The sequence below is a fragment of the Anser brachyrhynchus genome (assembly GCF_964034855.1).
Source record: "Anser brachyrhynchus genome assembly, chromosome: 15".
Classification (NCBI taxonomy): Eukaryota; Metazoa; Chordata; class Aves; order Anseriformes; family Anatidae; genus Anser; species Anser brachyrhynchus.
This window is the reverse complement of record NC_137733.1, coordinates 15,786,770-15,798,873: the sequence shown is the minus strand read 5'-3', so window position 1 is coordinate 15,798,873 and position 12,104 is coordinate 15,786,770. Positions and strand designations below refer to the sequence as shown.

The 12,104-nt window shown below is 45.0% G+C and overlaps 1 long non-coding RNA gene across 9 annotated transcripts; it reads left to right on the top strand.

Moving 5' to 3' along the window:
- The first annotated feature begins 2,542 nt into the window (after positions 1-2,542).
- On the top strand, positions 2,543-11,739 carry LOC308178094. Of its 9 annotated transcripts, none has more exons than XR_013939563.1 (6): positions 2,543-2,725; positions 4,059-4,193; positions 5,484-5,694; positions 5,883-7,300; positions 7,868-8,111; positions 8,895-11,739. It is a non-coding gene; the product is annotated as an uncharacterized lncRNA (long non-coding RNA). The 9 variants fall into 9 exon arrangements; XR_013939566.1 differs by having other exon boundaries at positions 2,544-2,725; positions 4,122-4,193; XR_013939564.1 differs by lacking the exon at positions 4,059-4,193 and having other exon boundaries at positions 2,544-2,725.
- The last annotated feature ends 365 nt before the right edge of the window (positions 11,740-12,104 follow it).

Sequence of the window (12,104 nt, the reverse complement as noted above, 5' to 3'; positions counted from 1 at the left end):
GCAGCGTCTGGTACTCACAATCCCTGCCTGAGAGCAATGGAACACATGAATAAAAAGATTAAAGAGTTCAGAAGTGAAATTTTTGTTTTAATATCAACATATGGACAAAATGCTACATTTCAGCTTAAGAAATAAACATGTGCTAGCCTCAGGAGCACTGATGTTCAGCAAAGAGCTGAGACCAAAGGTTATCTAAGAACTTTGCCTAAGAACAATGCCTAAGAAATAGGCATTGTTTTTATATCATCTCTTATCGCTGAGATTAGAATTGTCTCTGCTGTTTTGAATCTAATCACCCTCTCCTAGAGTATGATAATTTTAGATAACATTAATTATTTGTAGCAGTATTAGCATTTCTTTCTAAAATGCAGTTATTTCAAGCACAAATTGAGCCATTCCTGTATGGATGAAAACGCCATTTAAAGTTTCATTTCCCTGCCTTCTATCTCAGAGGCAGCCTATGTTTGATTAGATCCTTGCAGTGGGTGAGCTCAGGCTGAGTGACAGCCATCCACGCCAGAACAATGCTGTTTTTATTTGCATTTTCCACCAGCTCTGGAAGTTTGCACTTTCTCCTTCCTGAAATCCATCTTGATAGGGCAGCATTAGACAAATCAGTTGAATTAGAGCGCGGGGGACGGGAGGCTTGATCAAAAGGGTAAGCAGAGTTTGTCCCACCTGCATGTCCCCCTGTCGTGCCCGTCTTCCTTGTGGTGGTGAGCCAGGACTGAGAAAAGTGAGGATATTCCTGCATACACCATGGCAGGGATGTTGCACTGGCAGTGCTCATCGTGGGGACACATCATGCTGGCCCAAAGCTGTGCCATGGCACAACTTATTTTGGCAAGGGGCTTGTTTTGGGAGGATGGGAAGCGGGAGCTGGCAGGTGCCTCATCCATGGGCACCGAGCTGCAGACACAAAACCAGTGCTGCCCTGAGCCAGCACCGCCAGGTCCCTCCTGCTGCTGCCCACCCCTCCTGCAAGCTCAGGTGGAGAGAGCCACTGCGTTATTTAAAAAGAGAAAGCAGACTGGTTGTTCAGACCTTCACTGGTGTAAACTGGCTATGTTCCATACTGTGAATGAAATTACACCAGCAGAAAATCTGATCTCATGCTTACAGCAAGACAAGACGCTCTTTCTTTAGGAACCTGTCAGCTTTTAACTTTCAGGTTCTACTTTGCTGTTTTCTATTGCTATATTTTTGTCTTATTGGATTCCCTTGTGCTCATCCAAACACCATCCTCACATCTGTTTTTAGAGCATGGCTTCCTTCCACACCAAACACCTGGCACGTGAGTGTGGGTCTGGTTGGTAAGTGTGTGGTGTGGGAGCACAGCACTGAACCATGATCAAGTCTATTGAGTTTGTTGAGTCTCCTTCAACAAACAGCCTTCCTCCATCATGGATATGGTGCTCCGTGCCCTAAACCTGAAAAAGCAGCAACTTACATGCATTATTTTGCTTTCCAACCACTGCTATCAGTCCAGAAAGTGCAAGAAGTGTGTCCTGCAATTCTTCAAAATTGAAATCCGTGTGTAGGTAAACCAAGCACTTCTGCAGAAAGCAAATCCTGGGCTGTCTTTTTGGCGTTTTGTCTTGGGTTTTGTTTTTCCTTTTTCTAATTTATTCTGCTTAAAGTAGACACGTAGTGATAATCAGACCACATAGTGCTGACCTTATGGAGTTCAGCAGCCATCTGTTTAAAATGGAGATGTACAGAATTCCCAGCAAAGCCTTTTGCTATACTCTTGGTTCAAGAGAGTAACAGGAGGAGTCCTCAGCATGGACAGCAGTTTTACAGCACTAACAAATTCCTCAGCTAACAGGAAAACATTCAATTTATCACCAAAGGCCACTGCTTTCTCTGTGTGGAGCCCAGACGTTTGCTGTGGTTTGGAATGGTAGGCCATCATTTTGAGTCAGCTTCATTTTCCCAGCTTTTTCCAACGCTGCAGTTGAAAACAAAGTCTCCTCTTCAGCTTCCTTCTCTTTCTGCAGCCAAAGAGTACGTCTGCAGGCAGAGCAGAAAGCAGAGATTTTGTCTGAGTGAGCTCAGGCCTGTTTAGGATTCTGTCTGATACAAAACAGGGCCTTGATCCTGCTCTGGGGTGTCCTGGAGGATCCTCGTCCTGGCCTGGAGCCCACCGAGCCATCAGCCCTCCTGCTGCGCTCCACGCAGACAGCCACTGCCTGAGATTTATGACAGGTGGCTAGAGTATATCGACATCATGGGATTCATTAGCATAAATGGTGCATAAATATTTGCATAAATTAGCCGAGGACTTTGCTTTTAAGCTAAATTGCTTCCCTCCTCCATGTTTCTGTATCTCTGCCAGGGCCCCCGGAAGGTGAGTGTGGTCACTCCGCAGCGTGCCATCTCCCCAGCCGCTCTGTGGCCTGATCCTGTCAGCAGTAAAACAGCACCGTGTAGAGTCATCAGAGAGCTGATGCAAAAGGTTCAATTGCTGTGCTTTTCTTTTTTTTTTTTTCCTCATTGTCTTTAAACTTGGTATTAATCATTCATTAGTAAATTAGGAGCATTCCTCACCCAGTGCATCAGCACCTGAGAGCAATTCTCTGAAGCCCCAGCAAAGGTGTTAAGCTTTGCCTCATAATGGAGGGATATTTCAGAAGGGAAACTACTGCTTTTTCATTTTTGCAAGATATATAAAGCGCAGATATGTAAAAAGTGTTAAAACCTGAGCCTGAAGATCTTTGCAACTGTAAGTAGATAAATGTTTGGTTTCCTTTTTGGACTTGAGCTGAGGTTGCTCTCTGTGCTGTTCACATTGTTTTCTGTTTGGGGGAACAGAGAGCAAAACTCTTCAAAAGCAGTGACTTGGGCTGGTGTAGGAATTTCAGCACACAGCAGTTTGGAAGGTCTTTCTGTTTCATTCTCCTCAAAAGCATCCTAAAGCAATCTCCCACCTGGGCAAACCAGCTCATGTCCCGGGCTTTCTGAGCACTCCAGCTCCTGTGCAAAGCCACAGAAGGTCACCTGCAGGAGGAGTGAGAGCTTCAGTTTGGATATAAGTATGTTTTGGGGAAAAAGTCATAAAGAGAGAGTGTCCTTGTTGGGACATGGCTAAGGCTGTGGCTGAGCAAGGATGGACAAGCCCAAGATGAATTTTATTACTGGAGGTAGGACCACTCTTGCTGCATGTTATTTCTGCAGCTTTGTGCCTTTGCGATCTCCCACCAGAGCCTGGACATGTTGCTGTTTTGCACAGCTCAGGCAGTACTAATCAAAAGCACAACATGGTCTGAGAATTTCTCATCGTACCAGGGAATTAGTCAGCGGGGAGCAAGCTGATAATCTGCACCGTGCGAGTTCTCGCCTCCTGCTGCCCTGCAGTGAGTCACCTGCAAATGGCTTTTGCTGCATGGCCTCACCTTGCCGGGATGTTGTTTCCTATTGGAAGCGTTCAGCACTCAAATCCTGCATGGACAGGGAGCTGTGAGCAGGGGGAGCTGAGCTGGGCACCTGCAAGGCAGCCCTTGGGGTCACCCGGGAGCATGGCTCAGGCCACTGCGGTGGGGACGTGCTGGGAACCAGTGGGTTGTACAGTCTCAGTAGGATATGGCCAGTGCTTTTTCCAGAATTCACGACTCAGGCTAACCAAAACAGCTGCTCTATATGATTCAGCCCTGTGAGTTTTTAACTGTTATTCTCCTTTTCTGGGGAAAAAAATAAAATAAAATAAAATTGAAGCCCTGTAACATTTACAAGTATGGGGAACGAAACCCTCAAATGTTCTCTGGAAAGGCAGGCCTGGGCAGAAAGAAGAGTGGTGGGGAAGTAGAAATTAAAAGCCAGAATGTGAATACAAAGGGGAAGCTGAAAGTGATTTTCTTAAATATACAGAAAAACCCTCAAACAATGTTTCCTTTTAGGGAGCCAAGAATTACTGCTCTCTGTTACTTTGGGGTGCACTTCCCTTGCTAGGAGGTATTTAGTATGGAAATTCACAGGGATATGGCTGGGCTTTCATAGTCAGTAACTGGACGAGCTTTAATGAAAATGACATTTATGTCAGGTTTTTGAGTGATCAGCAGGTTTTTGTGGTTTTGTTTTTTTTCCTGTCTGTTGTGGGTGGCTAATTGTATTTGGCTGGCCAGGCTCCAGCTCCAGCAGACCACTGTCTGGGAGGTGAAGAAGGTGAGCGGTTGCTGCATACAGCTGAAGCTGAGGTGTGTTTGACAACAGCTTAAAATTTCTGGAGTGTGGTTCTGTTCTGTTCTAAGAACCTTCCCATCTCAGCCATTGAGTAAATCTTCAGAAACTGTGAGGAAAAATGGAAAAGTAATATCCTTGTCTTAGGAGGGAATGTAGTCAAATTTATACGTTTGAATAATATGCACGGTATACATTACTCTGTTCTTATTAGCAAATGTGACATTAAAAGATCTTTTGCAAAGCTATTAGTCGATGGTAAATATTTATTTGGCAGCATCAGGACAGTTCAGCTTATTTCTTTTCACGTGAATCATTTGTTCATAATATCTTCCTATTATTATTCTTGATGCCTGATCAGTCCCCTAAATTGCCATCACTGTCTCTGCTCCCTGTTCCCTGGCAGACACCAGCTCAGCAGTTGACTTTCTGGCATGTTGTTTTGGGTGATAAAACATCGGTTCTAGAAGCCCTGAATGCAGAAGATAGTGAATATTTTCTGTAACTTCCAAATGCTTATGACAAAAAATTAATAATATAATGTTCCCTCAGGAAAGAGCGAACAAAAAGTGGTATGTTTCCAGATCGGCTTATTGTCTCAGACGCTCTAAAGCGAAGGCAAGGAGAAGTGAGGTTATTCATTAAATGCCTGGACCAAACTAGCTATAATTCTTTGGAGAAATGTGGGTGTATCTCTGCTGGGAAAGTGAAAATTAGACAAGTACATTGGGTTCAGCAAAGCTCAAGGTCTCCTTTTTCAAACAAGTCATGCATACATGACCTAACACAGAAAGCTATTTGCTGTCTCTCTGCTAACGACACACAGCTCCATCTCAAGTTTGCTCACCCGCCTGGAAAGCTGCTTTAGGTGGCAGAGGAAAAGGAGCTGAGCCTTGGATGCTCTGGAGAGGCCAATGTGCTCCTGCGAGATGTGCAGACACCAGGCTGTGCTCCTGGCGCAAGACAGCCCTGATAGCAAGCCTGCTGCTGTAATTCACTGGCCCTACATATTCCCCAGAATATATCTTATTTATCATACCTGGCTCCTTTCCTAGGACTGAGTCCAAAACTGCTTCAGATCTTGACTGCTGGAGTATCCGTGTAAATACAGCATGCTGTACGCCCTCCAAGAACAGTCCCCAGCGAGTCGGCTGTGGTTATCCCAGACAACAGCGTGATATTAAGATCCCCCATTATCAATGGTTTGACTTTTAGAAAGCTGTCTACATAAACAAAGTCTATTTATCCTGTGATTGTGCCCTGGAGAGTGTCCTACAATCACTTTCATTTCCCCTTTTGCTTTCAAGGGAAGATCCTGTCCCTGCGGTGGGATCAGACACTGGGACCGCAGCTTGGATCTGCTCCCGGTTGGGTTCCTGCCCTGCCTCGTGGCCATGGCCATGGTGTGGCGTCTTGATTTTTCAGTTCATTTGGCCAAATAATGAATGTTCTTCCTGGAAATGGTTGAAGGAGACTCCTGTTCCTACAGCAAACTGCACAAGAATGGTTCAGTAAATGGTAATACAAGGGAAACTAAAATTTAATGGAAATTAATTGCAAACAAAGTAAACAAGTAAATTGTAATTCTTTAAAAAATGCTGCACAATGTGATTTTAAGATCTTTGGTTATTGATAACACCCGTGTTTCTTTCTTAAACATCCATAAGACAAATTCTTCTTTTGTATCTTGATTCTCCTATAACAAGTGATATCTGGGGGACAGCCAGTGCTTTCCATGAGATTTTTCCCTTCTGCAACAGAAGACTGACGTGTTTGGAGATCCTTTATCCTTTGCTTAGTGAGTGAAGACACCAAGGCTGCTTCTCTGGATGACACATACCAGTCAGGAGCATCCTCGGGTCCGCTCACGCTTGTGCTGGCCAGCAGCAGCTCTCCAAGGTGCCTTCTGTGTTCCAGCAGTGCTGAGCTTCTCTAAGTGGCACACATGACCGCTAGCTAGAATTTCATTACAAGATTTTCTCAACTGAGTGGACATGTGCCAAATTAACACTTTTCCTGTGGCCACGGCTATACATGGGGACCCATTTCATAGCGAGAATCTTTGGCATTTTTTTCCCCTCATTAACACTGGTAGTTAATTTGCTGTTGCTGCTAGTCAGTGCTGCTGTCAGATTGGTTTCGTCTTTCTCCCCTTGCTCCCAGAAAGGAAGGGGATTTCCTGCTTCACTCCTGGTGCACATTGCCGTCGCATCATGCAGTTCTCATCTCCAGGCTGTGCCCCTTCTCCGATTTCGTTTTGATACTTGTGTCTTCCAACACCTGGAGCTGCAGGAAGATTTCCGTCTGACAGACCTGCCAGCCTTGCCACTGCTCTTGGCTTTGAGCTGCTCTGAAGTGGGTGACGTGGAAGTGAGAGCCTGTCCATGCCTTGGAGTGCTCCCTCCTCCTTGGACATGCCCAGCACCACGAACGACAACCTAAACATCTCTGCGTGGGACGCAGCCTCCCCGGTCTGCACGTTTCAGAGCTGCCAGTCGTACTGCCCTAACTGAGCTGGGGGCTGTTTCTCCTTTTTCAATTTTTTAATTTATTGCTTGTTTACACGGAAAATTGGAAAAAATTAGCCTGGACTAACTAAAGGCTTGAATTTAAAGTGGTTTCATTCAGCTGCGTTTGGCCTCCATGTGGACAGAATTACAGAAACCTTTATTTGGTTTGTTGTGATTTGCCTCCAAAATGCATTAAGATAAACCAAATTAAGGTCATTTTTGTTCCAAAGAAATATTTTATGTATGCTCATTCATTTTAAAAGTTCTTAGATTAATTTTGCAGAAAATGTCCCTGTGCAGACACATCAACATTCCTAATAATATTTGGCTGAAACACGAGATAATAGCAAAGTCCAGGCTCAAATAAAAGGGATGAATCATCTCTAAATCACATGTTACGATATAATAGGATAAAGGACAATTGTTTTGCTGGAGAGAAACTTCCATGCACAGACCAGATGTAGTGTCAGCCACAGCTCTCACCCAGCAAATTGACTGGTGGCAGTGTTTGATTTCCCCAGGATTTGTCTCTGAGGACCCCACAGATGAGCACAGGACTGAAGCAGACCTGATCCAGGGACATGTCAGGTGCCCTGTCCCAACGGAGCTGTAAGGTACACGAGTGCTGCTGCCAGGCTGTGGATGCTGTGTCCCGCATCCTCTGGTCCATCATGAGAGCCACAGGGTCACCCGGTGCTCCTGTGCACACAGCTCTGAAACCTGGGGCACTCCACAAGAGCCCAAAATGTTACCGTGTATTTTCATTAGTACATCCCCAAATTGGACCAGTGAATTTTATGATGGAGGTGACTCCCTCTGCCAGTAAAAATATAACAGACTGAAATGCCTACCCATTACTTAAGCACACAAGGACCCATTTTCATAGCCTTCATCTCCTGTGCCCCTGGAAAAACAGTTCCTTGGAAATTACAGTAATTGTTTTATTCTCTTTGATCTTCACTAATAAAGCTACAGACTATCACTCAGCAGGAGTTGTTTCTCTTAGTTAGGATCTTTCCAACGGTACTTACATTAGGAAGGCTCTGGGGAAATTTCAGTAAATGCACTTGAAAAGAGCTCTGCAAAACTGCTTAGACTTTCTGTAAAAAATATTTCCCCCGCCTTCGCTCACTGGCTGCTCAGCACGCTTCTCAGCTTGTTTGTTTTTCCCCTTATTGCAGTTGTTGTTGGACTGAGGTGAAAGCTCGAAGAGAGTGCTGTGACTCCGTGTCAAGAGATCTTCTGGCAGCTGAAGAACAGAGCAGAAGATTTCTGCAACCCAGACAAGTTGCTGTAGAAATCACACTTGTGAGTAGCAGCTCTTGCCATGCATATTTTACTTTCCAACCTCTGGTTGGAAAGATGGAGGAGTGATGGAGATCCACTGGTCCTCCAGCTGGGGCGTCTTCATGTCTGAAACCCGATGTAAGAGCCCCCAGCATCCCTGACTATCTCCCATTACAGACAATACCAGTTAGTTCCCAATAACAGCAGCACGAACGTGACTTAAAAGTAGCTAGGTACCTCACTTTCATGGAAATCGGTGTAAATTGAGCCTCTTACACTTAAAAATCCTATTCCCCAGTTTTATGTAGGCTGATGGTCGGAACTGTTGCCCTTTAGTAGTAGTGGGCAAGTCACTGGCAAGTACTGGGAGACCTGGTGGGCCAATCCCTTCAGAACCAGTGCTGCAGAAGGGTGGCAGCACCTCAGTTCCCCACTCCCTCGATCAGCAAGTGGCCTATGAAGGAAGCTGGGAGATTGTAGGTTTAGTACTTAGGCCCCTGGATTTAACCACCGTGGCCAGAACTGAAGCTGAGTTTGGCAGGTTGGGTCAGAAAACCAGGTGTCAGCCCACCTCCACAATGGGCGTGTGGTTCTTGGCGAGGCAGAGCTTCTGGGGCGCTGATAAATGCACGCATGATTGTAAGGAGGTACAGCAATAAAGTGTCAGAGCTACTGGGCACTGATGGAAGAAACCTGGCTCTTAAAAGCAATTCTGCATTTGAAATGAAGCAAGCCGTGAGCTCCCCAACCTGTGCCATCCTTTTGCCGTTTCTTGCTGTCGTGAGACCAAGGTGGCAGTGGCCTTCACACCAGCCAGGACGGGTCTAAAATGTACCCATGTACCTGACTGGTGCATTAACAAATTAAAACAAGAGTAATTGCGCCAGCTGGTCTCTTGTTTTTTCTTCTTTTTCCCTCCAGTTAGAAACTTGAAAGCTCACAGGACCAACTGCACAACCCTGCGGTCATATTTCCTGTGCTTGGCACCCTGCCACAGGCACTGGGAGCACAGGTCCGTCGATGCTGACTGCTGCTTCATGCTCAATGATCTCATGGATGTGCAGAGTGAAGAAGGATAATCCCCAGCGAAGACAGGGGGCAGGGTTGGTAAGGAATATAAAAAGCCTCTTCCTCTACGCTGGGTTTGATGTTTCTGTGGGCTAGAAATGAAGAACAGTAATTAAAGCTTAACTGGAAGAGATCAGAAGGCTTTTAAAATTAATAAAACTTCTAAGAGGCACCAAGGATGGTCACATTTAAAGCATGTGCAGGCTGCGGTGGCCAGTGGTGCTCAGAGCACATGCTCTCTCTGTCTCGTGGTACTGGGTTTCCCTGCAGTCATTCCCTGGGCCACACCAGGATTATTCCAGGTTAACTCCGCTTTGTCAGGCCTTACCAGCAGACACACCAGCAGGTAATGCACGGGAGTTTTAGTCCCTTTTCTCATCTCCAGAGCTGACCTTTGGAAGAGTGAAGAGAGGGAGATGTTCCACCGCTTCTCTGCCACCACCTTAAAGCCAATGGGAGCTTAAACTTCATCTAGGTGAAAATGATGGCAAGGAAACGACAGAGGGCAGCTGCTACCTCCGGCTATGCTCCATCGGGAGGGTAGAATAGAAAGGGAGAGGATGTTTTAGCCCTTGACTGCCATTTATTCCAGCACTTACAAAAAAATATATATATATATATATTAAATCCTAATCCTGAAACACCTATTAAAAAGAGTACTAAACCATGGCAGAAGAGTGTCTGTGAGGTAGGGCTTTTTGCATTAACCCAGCAGATTTTTTATTTTATTTATTTTTTACTGTAAATGAACTCTCACTGGCTTTCTTTAAAGGTCACCTTTTTTATAACTACTGCGCTGGGAAAATGCTTTTAAGTTTCATCTGCTTTGTGTGTGTGCATTTTCTAAGCCCTGGGTTTACTTCTTATTGGAAAATGGTCTTGGATCATCTCTGAGTTGGAAATTTTATTCTATTTGTCAGGTGCATGTGAAAAAGACATTTTTTTTAACTCTTTAGACACCCAATTTATCGTTTTCATTGGGTGCTCAGCACCATTCCTTTAGACCTCAAGATGCAAACCAAAAGCTGCCTGCTGCCTCCGCCAGCATCTGGGACCCGGACATTCCCTGTTTCTTTGTCTGTCTCTGCTTTGGCACACAGAGGGGCTTGCACGGACTCTCTCAATTCTGCCGGGTTGCTGACGAGCTGTTATCTTCTCCTGCTGCTGCTGCCACGGCCAACAGCTCCACGGAGGCTGCTTCTCCTGCAACAACCCCACAGTTGGCGAGAAGTCTGGAGGTTTCACGTGTTGTGATCCTGGCTGCAATCGGTCCGTAGCCTATGGATGTTCATGGGCAAAGTAAAGCTTTGCAAAATTGGATAGTGAATCCAAAATGTTATTACATCCTTCTACACATTTGGTGCCTTTGAGGAAAAAAAAGCTCTGTGCTGACAAGCAGCACCAAGAAGAGAACAGTTCTGTAGGGATGCACCAACTCAGTTTGCAATCTTAAATCCTTATTAGGGATTAGCTTGCTGGCCAAAACCTGTTACGTGAGGATTGCTGATAGACAAATAGATTTTCAAGGGGTGCCCAAGCCAGCTCATATTATCCAGACTTTGTCCATTCTTGGCCAGACCTTAAAGCAGTAATTCTCATGAGATGTCTCAGTTGTAGGAGGGTGAGAAAAAAGCAGAGCAGCACAAACACCCACGTGGAATGCATGTCATTTTCCAGGGGATGACCAGTTGCCCCAAACCCATTTGCTTGACTCCTCAAGCTCATTTGCTTTGCCAGAGCCCTGGGCCAGAACAAGTGTTGCTCTCCACCACGTATTTTTTATGCTTTTGTGTAGAGTTCCCTTAAAAGGAGCTGTAACGAATGGCTTCCCTGAACATATAACACAATTTCTGTATTTATTGATTACAAAGCAGCACAATCTCAAAAGGAAACTCCCAGGACACTCCATATGTAAGTGTGTCACATAGCTCTTTGGTGTTTATCAACTTCCGTGTTCAAACTAGTTAGATTTTTGCTTCATTAATCACATTGAGAGGCTGTTCCTGAACCTTGCGCCTTTGATTGCTAGAATTACATTTCTGATTTCCATCTTAACTTATTTATAGCCAGTTGATTCATGTTGCCACATAAGTAATACTAGAAATACAAAAATAAAAAATGATATTTAACAATCTGTCTAGACTGAGGACAGAGAACAAGTAGAAAATGCATATTCTTATTGTTAACTAAGCATATGATGGTATATTTTGCTCATAGGAATTTACATTTTAAGAGCAGCTGAGCAGCCTGTATAGATTTTACTTTATGAAACCAAGCTATGGCCTGGTCAGCAGGATCACCTGCACTCATAGCTGCAAGGCACCCAATTTCCATCATGCCACTGTTCTTTGTAGCATGAGTAGAAATCAGAAAGTCACTGATTTCATCCAAAGGTATGTGGGCCTTTATCTACTGAGTGCTTTGCCTTTGAGAGGATAGATGTCGTTGGTGCAGCCTTTTTTATTCATATTCTTTTAAGAATAGAGATCAGATCTTCTGCTTTGGATTGTACAACAATAAAGTTCATGTTACAGCCAAATTCCAGATGCACAGAAACTCTTTCTATCGTCTCCAGGAGATATTGTCCATCCCATCACTTGAAAGCCAAAAGACTACATCTGAAACTATTTCATCTTCAAAAGGATCTGCCTTCCACTAGAATATGTCTATGTGGAGCTATGAAAAGGTAGTTATTTGTTAGTGTTTCCTAGCAATGGCATAAGTACTGTCAGTTAGAAATGCTGAAGAATGGTATTCCACAAAGACACACTCGAGAGAGTATCTTATCCCTCTCCTCCAGAGGAGGTAATGCGGTGTAAAACCGCACAGCTCGCTTGCTTTGCCAGCGCTAGGTTGTAATCAAGCTATCATCACCTGCACGATCCAAAGCGTTCCTTGGTATTTGAGCTTCCCAGGCCCGGTTCGGGGCCTCAGCCCCTGCAGGGAGCAGGGTGTCCCGCACGGCCAAGGGCTGATCTCCATTGCTGCCAACACCATGCTCACCTGGCCCACGGGCAGGAGTCCCAGAGCTGGCACACTGCTGCTGGAAAGGCTGGAGCATCT